Source organism: Schistocerca serialis, chromosome 2 (genome assembly GCF_023864345.2).
Source record: "Schistocerca serialis cubense isolate TAMUIC-IGC-003099 chromosome 2, iqSchSeri2.2, whole genome shotgun sequence".
NCBI classification, from domain to species: Eukaryota; Metazoa; Arthropoda; class Insecta; order Orthoptera; family Acrididae; genus Schistocerca; species Schistocerca serialis.
Window position 1 is genome coordinate 736260373 of NC_064639.1, and position 12735 is coordinate 736273107.

Here is a 12735-nt window from a genome sequence, read left to right on the forward strand (position 1 = left end):
AACCTTCGTGCTTTACCTGACGTTAAGTCTTCAAAAGCTCTTTTAAATTAGGGTTCTCATACCGGATCCCCTCCTTTTTCTATGTCGACTCCTGTTTCTTCTTCTATCAGACCAAAGAAATCTTAGAGAACTCTTTTCACCTATCCGCTCTCTCTTTTCTGTTTAACAGTGGAGTTCCCATTGCAGTCTTAACAATCCTTGCTTTTAATATCATTGAAATTTGCTTTGCCTTTTCTGTGTGCTAAATCAGACTTTCCGACCATCATTTCTTTTTCGATTTCTCGTAATTTTTCTGGGAGCCATTTCGTCTTAATTTTCTTGCGATTCCTATTTATTTCATTTGTCAGCGACTTGCGTTTCTGTCGTCGTAAATTTCCTTGAAAATATTTGTACTTTCCATTTTCATCGATCAACTGAAATATTTTTTCTGTTGTCCACGGTTTCTTCGCCGTTACGTTTCTTTCCGTTCAACTTCTGTCATTACCCTTTCTACAGATGTCCATTCCCTTTCAACCGAAATGCATTCTGAGCTACTCTTTATTGCAGAATCGAAGCCTCAGAGAACTTCAAGAGTATTTCATCATTCCTTAGCAGTTCCGTTTCTCAGTTCTTTGCGCATTGATTCATTCTAGCTAGTCTCTTAAACCTTAGCCTACTTTTCATCAGTACTGAATTGTGACCTGAGTCTATACCCGCTCCCGGGTACGTCTTACAATCTAGTATCTGATGACGGAATCTCATGTCTGACCATGATGTAATCTAACTGGGATCTTCCCGTTCATCCCAGTTTTTTCCAATTCTGCCTTCTCCTCTTGCTGAACAGAATATTCGCTATTAGTAACTGAAATTTATTGCAGATCTCAGTTAGTCTTCCTCCTGTCAAATTCACTGTGCCAAGTCCATATTCTCCTATAGACTTTGGCCCAAAACCACATTGAATTCCCCCATGACTATAAGAATTTCATCTCACTTTACGTACTGAATTTCCTGTTGAGTATCCTTATTTACTTTCCCTATGTCTTCTTGTTCATCTTGCGACTTCGGCATGTACACCTGAACTAACGTTGTCGGTACTGTTTGATATCGATTGTGATTTGAACAACTATATCACTGAACTATTCTCAGTAACACACTGTCTACCGTAGGTTACGAATCGTATTTTACTCCCGATACACCATTTTCTGTTGCTACTGATATCACTCTATACCCATCTGACAAGAAATCATTGTCTTCTTCCCATTTCACTTGACTTCCACTGTATCTCGACTAAGCATTTCCTTTTTCAGATTTTCTAGCTTTCCCATCAAAGTTCTGACATTTCAAGCTCCGATTCGTTGAACGTTATTATTTTGCTATTTATTGAATCATCTTCTCATGGTGCCCCTTCCCGGAGATCCGAATGGGGGACTATTCCGGTGTCTTTCACCAATGGGGAGATTATCATGTTGAGATCATTTTCAATTACAGGCCAAATGTCCTGTGGACACACATTATGTGTCTTCAATGCAAGGGTTTCCATTGCATTCTGCATTCTCATTCCATTGATCACTGCTGATTCCGCCGCCTTGAAAGGGCAGTTTCCTACACCAAAGACAGAGAACTGTCCTAAACTTATGTCTGTTCTGCCGTTTTACATTTCGTACTAAACTGTTACACCAACAAAGCAAAACGTTGCACCTTCTGAGCCGTGCACAGGCAACAGATTTGGACAGATGGAACAAAGACTCTAACGGCTTGTGCTCCGTTACTAGAAAAAACATCCAATCAAACAGATAATGGTGAAACTTTGTCACGCTATAGATAATAGCGAGTGCTTCCTTCTCGATTTGGAAATAATTACATTGCACCTTGGTCAACAGCTTGGAAGCGAAAGCAATCGGCCTGTGCTGTGGAGTAAACCTGTGCGAGAGCACGACTCCGATTGCTACGAAGAAGCGTTCGCTGCTGAAACCTCAGATTTTGGGGGATCGAAATTAACAAGGCATTTGTCACTCAACAAGGCATTTTTAAAATTCTGGAATGCATCTTGACACTCTTTCGTCCAAACGAAAGGCAAATTCTTCCGGCGGAAACGATGCAACGGAGCTGCAACCTAGCCTGCGTTGGGTATAAACCGTATACAATATGTCATCTTCCGGGAACTGAATGCAATTCCGTCACGTTCCGCTGGGCAGGGAGGTTCCGGATGGCCAGAAACTGTGACAGAAGGGAAAAACACCTTGACTGTTAAGAACATGGCCTAATCACTGAATTTGTGTCTGAAAAAACAGACACATTTGTCCAGGCAAGTATTCGATAAAGCGTTTGAAGGTTACTGACACCACAATATCGTCCAAGTAGTCTGAACAGAATGGAACTTTTTCCGTAAGTTGTTCTAAGTAGCGTTGAAATATGGCAGGCGCGGAAGCGCTGGCAAAAGGTAAGCGCTGAAATTAGAACAACCCTACTTGTGTGTTGACCACAGACACTTTCTGAGACTCCTCATCTAGAGAAATTTGCAAATACGTATCGAGTAAGTCAAATTTAAGAAAACAGCGTCCTGCAACAAGCCTCAGGATGTGGCAACTAATAAGTATCAATTTTTGTTTTTGGCTTCACAGTGGATGTAAAGTCAACGCAAAGACGAAGTCTTCCAGAAGGCTGTGCTAAGGTAACAAAGAGAGAATCCTATTGACTAATCTGGATAGGAGCAGTAACACAATTTTCTTGCACTTTCTTAAGTTCACTTGCAAAAACTTAGGTTGCTCATTGTCCTTCATTGTAACGTGCGCCACAAAATTATTTTCTCTACCAGAAAATAATTAAGGAAACTCCGCAGTCAATTGAGTAATACTTTCTTTTGGGTAGAAAAAAGAAATGGAAAGTACATAGTGTTGAATTCGAAGACCGAACAAATCAAATGAATCTAACCTAAAAACATTTTCACAGTCTCGCTAACGCGAAATTGTGAATGTCTCTGTTCTGGTGTGAGACTAGAATGTAGCAAGCACTGGAATGTTCTGACCACTATACGCAGTAAGATGTGTGCAAGAATTTGTCTGCTGTGGCGAGCCCAACTGTTCATAAGTGGTATGATCAAGCAATCTAACGGGAGCGTCAGTGTCTAGCTGAAGCCACACAGAGCATCTGGCAATGATTGAGTTCACAAACAGTTTGTCTGACTGTCGTTGCACAGCACTTGGGCTGGGTGAAGGCACATCCTGAATTTGGTCATTACCAGTACCAGTAGCCAGTTTAGAAAAAACTGCATTCACTGAGTGAGAAGAAAGTCTGCTCTTACGAGAGGGAACGTGTGAAGAGTTCTTTTTCTGTTGCGAGCACACAGACTGTGCATGACATAGCTTTCCACGAGAAAAACAAGTCGCGTTATGCGAAGGGCAGTTTTGTCTTTTAACCGTGGAAAAGCAACGGAGACATAGTGTGACAGCAGCCAACCCCTATACACTTGTTTACTCTGTCTGCAGCACAGCGTTCTGCTTGGGTGCGATGGTCGGTCGCAATGCCATACCTATTTCTCACTTTGCGTTATACTGCATATGGGAGCTACCTCAAAGTTTTCCACGGCACTATCACACGAGTCCTGATATTCAATGATTTGTAACGCTTGTTTCAAAGTAGGATCAGAAAGTTGGAGAATTTATTGATGAATCCTACTGCCTTATACATCGTACGTAATTTCATCATGAATCATTGTGTCACTACAGCACTGTCCACAGCCGCATTGAAAACGACACTGTTGTGTCAAAACCTGAGTATCAGTGACCCACTAACTATATGTCTGTTCTAGCTTTTTCCACAACCGAAAGAACTTGTAACGATCTGCAGTAATCTGTACCTGATCTTCGCAATACTTAATGTGGGCGGAAAGTATATCTTCAAAAACTAGCAACTCTAAACTACTTGTCGGAAATAACAACTTCTGAGCGAGGCGGCATACTCTTGTGCGGCCGTTGACAAGAAACAAGGAAGTTCCACAGTATCTTGCACTTGATACGAAGCACAATCAGCGCTGAACTGAGCGTACAACTCATTCCATTCTTCTTGTCGTTCATTGAAGGCTCGGAACGGTGGGATGCACGGAGGTGATGCCATGGATGTGTCTGGCTGTTGTGGTGGAGTTGATGCAGCAGCGGCTTGTGCATTAATGAGATGCTGGACTGCTGTCTTCAACTGGGATATTTGGTGGTCCTGAAACTGCATTAGATCAAAGCTAGCAGCAGCCGGAGGCGTAGACGTAGATGATATAGAAGGCGGGATTGAGATCATTTTAATGAGAGGATCGCCACAAAAAATAATTAGAAGCAACGTAAATACACAAATACCGGAAGCGTTGCGACTAGTCTCCAACAAACAACACAACAGTAGCAATGATCCCCCGAAACGAAAGAGAGAAATATTAGTAACGCGCTGTGATGGGACAGCGGAGAGCCAAGGCAGCGTTGGTTCTCGAATCCTCGGCGTGAGATGTTGTGTCAGCTACTGTGAGAGTTAGCACCGACGCAAACAAGGAAGGAGACAAGTAGTGACGGCCGGTGACAAGAATCCAGAATGATGTGTAAATAACAGTGGTAGTTAATGGAACACTTTATTTATAAAAAGAAAGGAAACAGAACTTAACGCCTCGTTATGAAAAGGCTGCCTTTGTTTCCTACATGCCATACTTATATACTATTACCACTCGCAGAACGCAGGATAGATAACGTCTTTCTATTATTCATACCCGCTCCCGAAGTCTGCGACAGAACTGGGGCCCAACCAGTGATGGGCGGCTGTGTAAGTCAGCGTTGACAGGGCGCTGAACTCTTACTGGACGTGTAGCGCTGCACGCTCTTTCCATTGACAAGCGGGCCAGCGCCTTCATGATGCCGTTTCGTGATGCTGCGCTGGACGTTGTGCAGATGATGCTTTAAGACTGCATACGTTCATTATAAGCCATCGTCCTACCAAGTATATTTTAAAGTTGTTGTACGAAGAAATAGGTTTGCGAAACATTCACTCGTGTATACAGAGTGGTCCATTGATCGTGACCGGGCCAAATATCTCATGAAATAAGCGCCACACGAAAAAACTACAAAGAACGAAACTACGGCAGCCTTAACCACTCTACTGGTGGACGTCGCAGCCCACGTCTTCCTGCATCAATAACCTCCTTATGAAGAAAGACGTCCAGCAGTGCAGCGAAGTGTTTGTGATCGACTGATCACCTCGAGGGAGAGTGTCCGCACATTCCAAGATTGCCGGCACGCGGAGATCGGACAGGTATGCGCGACCTTGTTGCGATGTTGACAGATGCCTCGCTGACATCCAGAAGCATTCCCATTACTCTTAAGAGATTCGCTAAACGTTTCGTGTGGAGTGTGGTGACTTATGGATCTGAAACGAGGACAGTCACACAGAAAAGAGCAAGTGCCGAGCAGGGTACAAGAGTAGAAGAACTTTTTGAGGATTACACAGTGGAGAAAAAGACCTTGAGTGGTACACATATTACGTAGGAACTGTCTACTTTTACTTTGTCCAAGACTAGGCTGACTAATAGTGGGGATAATCCGTCGCCTTGGCGCACTCCAGTTTTGATCATGAATGGATCAGTGATTTTATCCATGAATTTAACTTTCGATGTTGTGTCAGCTAATATCTGTCTGATTAATCGTGGTTATTTTGGGTCGCGTTCCTGTTCCTCTAAAACCTTGGACAAGGATTGTTGGTCAACAGAATGATATGTTTTCTTGAAATCTATGAAGGTGCAAATGATTGGCGCATTCCAGATGGCCTTGTATTTCAGAATTGTTTTCAGATTGAGGATTTGTTCTGTTCATGAACGACCGGGGCGAAAGCCTGCTTGGTATTCACCAATTTTGTGTTCTAACTGTGGCCGTCTGTTGACGGGTGGATGGGTTACCACCTGGGGCATTCTCTTTATTCCTCGCGCGAGTCATGGTTGCTATTAATCTGGTCGGTCCAGTGTTTCCACCGGGAGGTTAAAACCACGGATTGTTAATTCCTGGAGCAATCATTTGCAGCTGCACTCTCTGGGTGGACAGACACTGATCAGGAAGCCGCCCACTCTGGATGCTGTCGCGCCTGGATTTCCTGTGCTATTTTTGGTCCATCCCGAGTATTGTATTGCCTCAGTACCCTTCATATTTGATGGGCTTCCCCTGTACGCCACATGGCGAGGCGCCCAGTATGGGAATAGCAACCCACCCGGGTATATATTTGTGTCTCTCTCTCTCTCTCTCTCTCTCTCTCTCTGTCTCTCTCTCTCTCTCTGTGTGTGTGTGTGTGTGTGTGTGTGTGTGTGTGTGTGTGTGTGTGTACACCCACAAACAGTTCATGTCCACGACTTCCCTGTCGACACCCAAATCAGGCCACTATAGCCTCGTCTCCCATACGCCAGGTAGTAAAGAAGAGATATGACAGCTTATGGCAGCCAAAAATGACTGATCCAGTTGTGACGGTACAAACCTCCGTTAGTAGATGAATAGGTCTAGTATGCAAGGATTGCTTTGTGGAGAGCGAGGGCGCGACATGGTGCGCCATTCGCGGAAGCGCGTGGCGCGCCCGCGCGAGATTTGCAACGGGTCAGTGGGATGCCTCCTCCGCCGGGCGGCCACGTGGCCCGCAGCTTGGGACATTGTTTGGTTTCCTGCACATTATGCGGAAAATATGTAACTTACGGCGTAGAGCGATGCAGCAGTGGGTTGGGGTCAGCAATATGCACCTTCTGAAGTCGCGCATACCTTCTTTAAGTCACGAGAGTCAAAAGTTATAGTAACTTGAAAATTGTTTGATATCAAAAGTACTGAAAAATTTATAAAAATAGTAAATGACAACTTATGGAGACGAGCGAGTTCTCATTAAAAACGTCTCGTCATAGCGGATCGAGTGCCGTAGTCATAGGTTAAGATTCATAAATATTAAACTCCTAAAGAACAATAAACTAAGTTTGATGGGAAATTGCTCATAAAAATTTAATAGAAAATTCATGACGTAAAGAACGGCACTATATAATATTTTGGGTGGCATCACATGTATTTTAAACTAGTTAAGTTAAACTATACAATTAACTTGCAATTGTTTCCATCGTTTGCAAATTATTATTAACATTTATCTCCCATAATTAACTAATTACTATAGATATGGAGATTTTGAGCAGCGCAATGTGTAAATCGCTATAGATTACGCCTAGAAACAGTGCTAGATGCATCTCTATGTTAAAACTTTGCAGCACAGATGTAAACAAACAAATATGCGCTAAGTGGCTCAATTTTGCAAAAACTAAAACTTGATTTTCGGGCGTTAGAATAATACTAGAAATTAATGTAACATAGTAAATAAGATGTAATTTTTAGTGCGTTTCCGATGGTGTACTTATTTCTGTTGAGGGATGTATGTGTCAAAATTTGTAACCTTAACTGGTGAGATTGGTACTTACGTAGCAAGGGCGATGGGGGGGTGGAGGAGGGGTGAGGGGTAGACATCCGAGCCTATACAAGCGAGGTCAGTCGTTTTGGAGGGTGGGTGGCGAGCGAGGGTGGCCCATGTGGTCGTTTGAGTAAGAATTTTTCGCACCGATTTACTTCGACAGAGTATTGTTTAATAGTGCAAGTGTCCAAGCATATATCTGGTGAACTGGAAGTGCTACGATTATTTCTGTGAGTACGAATTACGAGGTATACATCGGTGTAAGTGAACATGTGGCGATCTGTCATTTCGCACCTAAACTGTTAGAACAAAGAGGACAGTGGAACTTATGGTTCCGTTCTAGTTGATTGAGTAACTTTCGATTATAGCAGCCTACATTATTGCTATTGGGAGCTCGGAGTCAAATTATTATTAAAGTAAAACTGTAAACCGTCTCACCAGTGCTAATTTCATTGTGTGAAAGAAAAGGACGACGCCAGTAAACAATGACGACAAAAACTTAATAGAACTATGTCGTGAAAAGTGATTTTGCTATAATATTCGCGTAATTTTTTCCTAGTATAAACTATACTCATGTCTGAGTGAATATTAATTCAAAAACTGTAACTAATTCCCGGGTGTGGAACGATGTACTAATGCACCAAGTGTTGAAATCATCCCCTGAGACTTACGTGAGAGCCAAAATTTGCACTAACATTTTTCAAGAACATTTGTAAATGCGCATTCGTGTGAACTCTTCAACGGCCCCGTCGCATAGAACACAATAAGTAGCAGTCATGGAGGACGACCATTTACGTCATGATCTAAAAAGGAATGTGGAAGATGAGGGGTCTCGATAGTTAACACCAATCTCAGTTATCAGTCGAACGTGGCATGGAGAATGAACTAAGCAAACACAGCATTGGACCAAATCCTCCACCACATATTACCCCACAGAGAAGAATAGTTAGAAACAACTCGCCGCTAAAATTCTGGACGCTCTGGACACCTCGCCACTACACAAAAAGGAGAGGAGTATTCGAGGAGGAGGAGGAGGAGGAGATTAGTGTTTAACGTCCCGTCGACAACGAGGTCATTAGAGACGGAGCGCAAGCTCGGGGTGAGGGAAGGATGGGGAAGGAAATCGGCCGTGCCCTTTCAAAGGAACCATCCCGGCATTTGCCTGAAGCGATTTAGGGAAATCATGGAAAACCTAAATCAGGATGGCCGGAGACGGGATTGAACCGTCGTCCTCCCGAATGGGAGTCCAGTGTGCTAACCACTGCGCCACCTCGCTCGGTAGGAGTAGTATTCGATGGCCGGCCGCGGTGGCCGAGTGGTTCTAGGCACTTCAGTCCGGAACCGCGCTGCTGCTACGGTCGCAGGTTCGAATCCTGCCTCTGGCATGGATGTGTGTGATGTTCTTAGGTTATTAGGTTTACTTAGTTCATCGGATGGCCTCAGATATTAAGTCCCATAATGCTTAGAGCTATTTGATCTATTTGAAGTATTCGATGACTGTTACCCCGCAGGGCATTAATCGTCACAACAGTCCTATTCACTCCAGTCAATTGCAATGCTCTGGTCGATGTCGCTTCCCAACACACGGAAGCTGTTCCCTGTCGTTGTATGGAGGTGACAGCCATTCGTCAAACCGCTGAACTCAGTAAAACTCCGCAGAGAAAATCCTCTGTGGGCGACAGTTACCGAGATGTCAGGAAATCTTGCCTGTCCAGAAGGTGACCGACTTTAGGACATCTCTTTCTACAGTGTCCAATGATTATAATCGTTAGCTTAATAAAGTTGTGTTCCCTGATACGAAAGTGATTGTGGTGATGACCGAAACTGGGAAATATGTCCAGACAACAGGATTTTGTTGTTTTAACATAATGTACTGATAGTCCTGTTCTCGGATGAGATTTCTTGCGGGCATCAAGGCTGGCATATTCAGGGTATCCCAGAAATGTTGATACAAACTTCGAAGGATTGTGGAGGGTGTCTTGAGCAACAAATCGAGGATAGGAACCGGTGTCCAGAAACGTCATCCAACGACGCTGCAGAATATCGAATTTATAAGCCCTGACTCCTGAGACTAGTCCAGCTATTCAGCGCCAAACGTGATTCTGTATGTGGCATGACACGGAACTTCTCGCAGTGTTGTTTTTTAGTCAGTGATCGCGACTGATTGCCGTGATCGCCGATGGAGAAGATGGAGTCAGCCAGAGAGTGTATGGGGTGTCGCCGGCTGAGCAATGAATAATTAGGGAAGAGGTGGAGAGGATGCTGCAGGACGGCATTATTGAACATTTAAAATGTCTTTGACCATTCTCTGGAGTATTTTCAAAGAAAAAGGACGGAACTTGAACCGATGCCTAAACAAAACGACTAAAAACATGACGCACATTACCACATTTTTATGATACCCAAGACTGAAAGTAGCAACCACGGATACGCAGAGAGATTACTGGCAAATCGAGGTTGAGCTGGCTGACCGGGAAGAGACTACGTTCAGAACACATCACGGCTTTTGGGTTATGGGTTCAAAAGGTCTGCTTTTTGGAAGAAATCTCAATCATTGTTGCATTCAATGACACTACTACTGAACAGAGGGAAAATACAGCAGAACTGAAACCCATGGAAGCCTCAAGAATAGGATCATATTAACGTATGGAACATAGTATAAGAAGAAATATGATCCAGTGCGTCAGCTATCCTGAACAATTTCCACGACGTACCAACACTCGATAACCTAGTATTCCTGAGTATACTCTAGAAAATTAGCCTCAGGTATCACTGGCGAAGTCCGTCAGACAACATTGCAGCCACTGTAACGAATAACAGTGATGAAAGAGATGCCGCAATTACCTCCGCGGCATCTGCTACATGTTTGACCTGCAGCAGCGCCATTCAATCTGATTGGAATCGACCCCTTCAAGAGGTTACCAATATCGACAAACGGAAATCGATAGGTAAGTAGACTGCACTACCTCACTAGCTAAGCTGTCATCAAAGCTGTGCGGGATGCCGAACCTTCATAAATTGGAAGGATGCTCGTAGAAGACGTAATTTAAAAGCACTGAGCACCACTTGTGATCGTCTCAGAGATGAGAAAGTTTTCTAGTCGAAGCTGGAATCAGCGGTAACTTTACGTTGGGACATCACCCACCAGACGAATGGTATCATAAACTACTTGAATAAGACGTTACCAGGCATACTGTCAATGAACGCTGATGTTCCTCGCTGCTGCCTGTCGTGACATTAGCATATAACACTGCGAAGCAAGAAGTAGAGCATTGCAGTCTCTGTCTTCCTCTACAGTTTTTGCCCTATACAACTCCCTCCACTACCACAGCAGTCATTCGGTCGTAACTTAACAGATGTTCCATCATTCTGTCCCATCTCCTTCTCAGTGTTTTCCACATATTCCTTTCCGATTCTGCACAGAACCTCCTCATTTCTTACTCTATCAGTCTACCTAAAGGCAACGGCCTTGCCGCAGTGGACACACCGGTTCCCGTGAGATCACCGAAGTTAAGCGCCGTCGGGCGTGGTCGGCACTTGGATGGGTGACCATCCTAGCCCCATGCGCTGTTGCCATTTTTCGGGGTGCACTCAGTCTCGTGATGCCAATTGAGGAGCTACTCGACCGAATAGTGGCGGCTTCGGTCAAGAATACCATCTTACGACCGGGAGACCGCAGTGTGCCGACCCCACGCCCCTCCTATCCGCATCCTGCACCGAGGATGACACTGCGGTCGGATGGTCCCAGTAGGCCACTCGTGGCCTGAAGACGGAGTGCTTTATCAGTCTACCTAATTTTCAGCACTCGTCAGTAGCACCAGATCACAAATGCTTCGAATCTTTTCTGTTGCGGTTTTCCCACTGTCCATGTTTCACTACTATATAATGTTGTGCTCCAAATGTATAGTCTCAGATATTGCTTCCTCAAATTTAAGGCGTTTGTTTCATAGCAGTAGACTTCTCTCGCGCAGGAATGTCCTTTTTGCCATTGCTAGTTGGCTTTTGAAGTCCTCCTTGCTCTGTCATTGGTTAATTTACCGCTTAGGTAGCAGAATTCATTAACTTCATCTGTCTTGTGACTATGAGTACTGTTCCTAAGTTTCTCGCTCTTCTAATTTCTGCTACTTCGCATTAATTTTGTCTTTCTTCGATTTACTATCAATGCATATTCTATACTCATTAGATTGGTTCAAATGGCTCTGAGCACTATGGGACTTAACTTCTGAGGTCATCAGTCCCCTAGAACTTAGAACTACTTAAACCTAACTAACCTAACGACATCACACACATCCATGCCCGAGACAGGATTCGAACCTGCGACCGCAGCGGTCGCCCGGTTCCAGACTGACGCGCCTAGAACCGCTCGGCCGGCACTCATTAGATTGTTCGTTCCATTCAGCAAATCACGTAATTATTCTTCAGTTTCACTTAGGATAGCATTGTCATCAACGAATCGTATCGTTGATATCCTTTCACCTTTAGTTTTAGCTCCACTTCTGAATCTATCCTTTCACCTTTAGTTTTAGCTCCACTTCTGAATCTTTCGTATATTTTCATAATTTCTTCTTCGATGTACAGTTTGAACAGTAGAGGCGGGAGACTAATCCCTGTCTTACACCCATTTTAATCCGAGTGCTTTGTTCTTGGGCGTGAGCTCTTGGCAGTTGTACATATTGTATATTACTCGTCCCTGCGTAAGCTTACACATATATATTTCAGAGGTTCAAACGACATCCATCATTTTACACTGTCGAATGACATAGAAATTGTGAAGGAGTATGCTCTATCGCTACTGCCCTTAATTGATCTTAAACCCTCCAAAGTTCTTTTACATTCCGATTCTAATACCGGATCCCCTGTATCTTATGAATCGACTGCTGTTTCTTCTTCTATCACATTAAAAAAATATTAGTCCTCATAGAGCCCTTAATGAACTCTTTCCACCCATCCGCTTTCTTGTCTGCATTTAACAGTTGAATTCACATGACAATCTTAATGTTACCATCCTTACTTTTAATTCCACCGAATGTTGTTTTCAATTTCCTGTATGCAGAGTCAGTCTTTCCGACAGTCATTTCTTTTTCGATTTGTTCTCGTTTTCATGCAGCCATTTCACCTTATCTTCCATGCACTTATATTTAATTCCTCAGTGACTTGTATTTCTGTATTCCTGAATTTCCCTGAGTATTTTTGTACTTCCTTCTTTCAGCAATCAATTGAAGTATTTCTTGTGTTATCCAGGTTTTCTTGGCCGTTACCTTCTTTGTACTTATGTTTTCTTTTCCTGCTTCTGTGATTGCTCTTTTTAGA

The 12735-nt window shown here is 43.6% G+C and overlaps 1 pseudogene; it reads left to right on the top strand.

The window, feature by feature from the left end:
• The first annotated feature begins 10884 nt into the window (after nucleotides 1–10884).
• Nucleotides 10885–11001, top strand: LOC126458798 (5S ribosomal RNA; annotated as a pseudogene).
• The last annotated feature ends 1734 nt before the right edge of the window (nucleotides 11002–12735 follow it).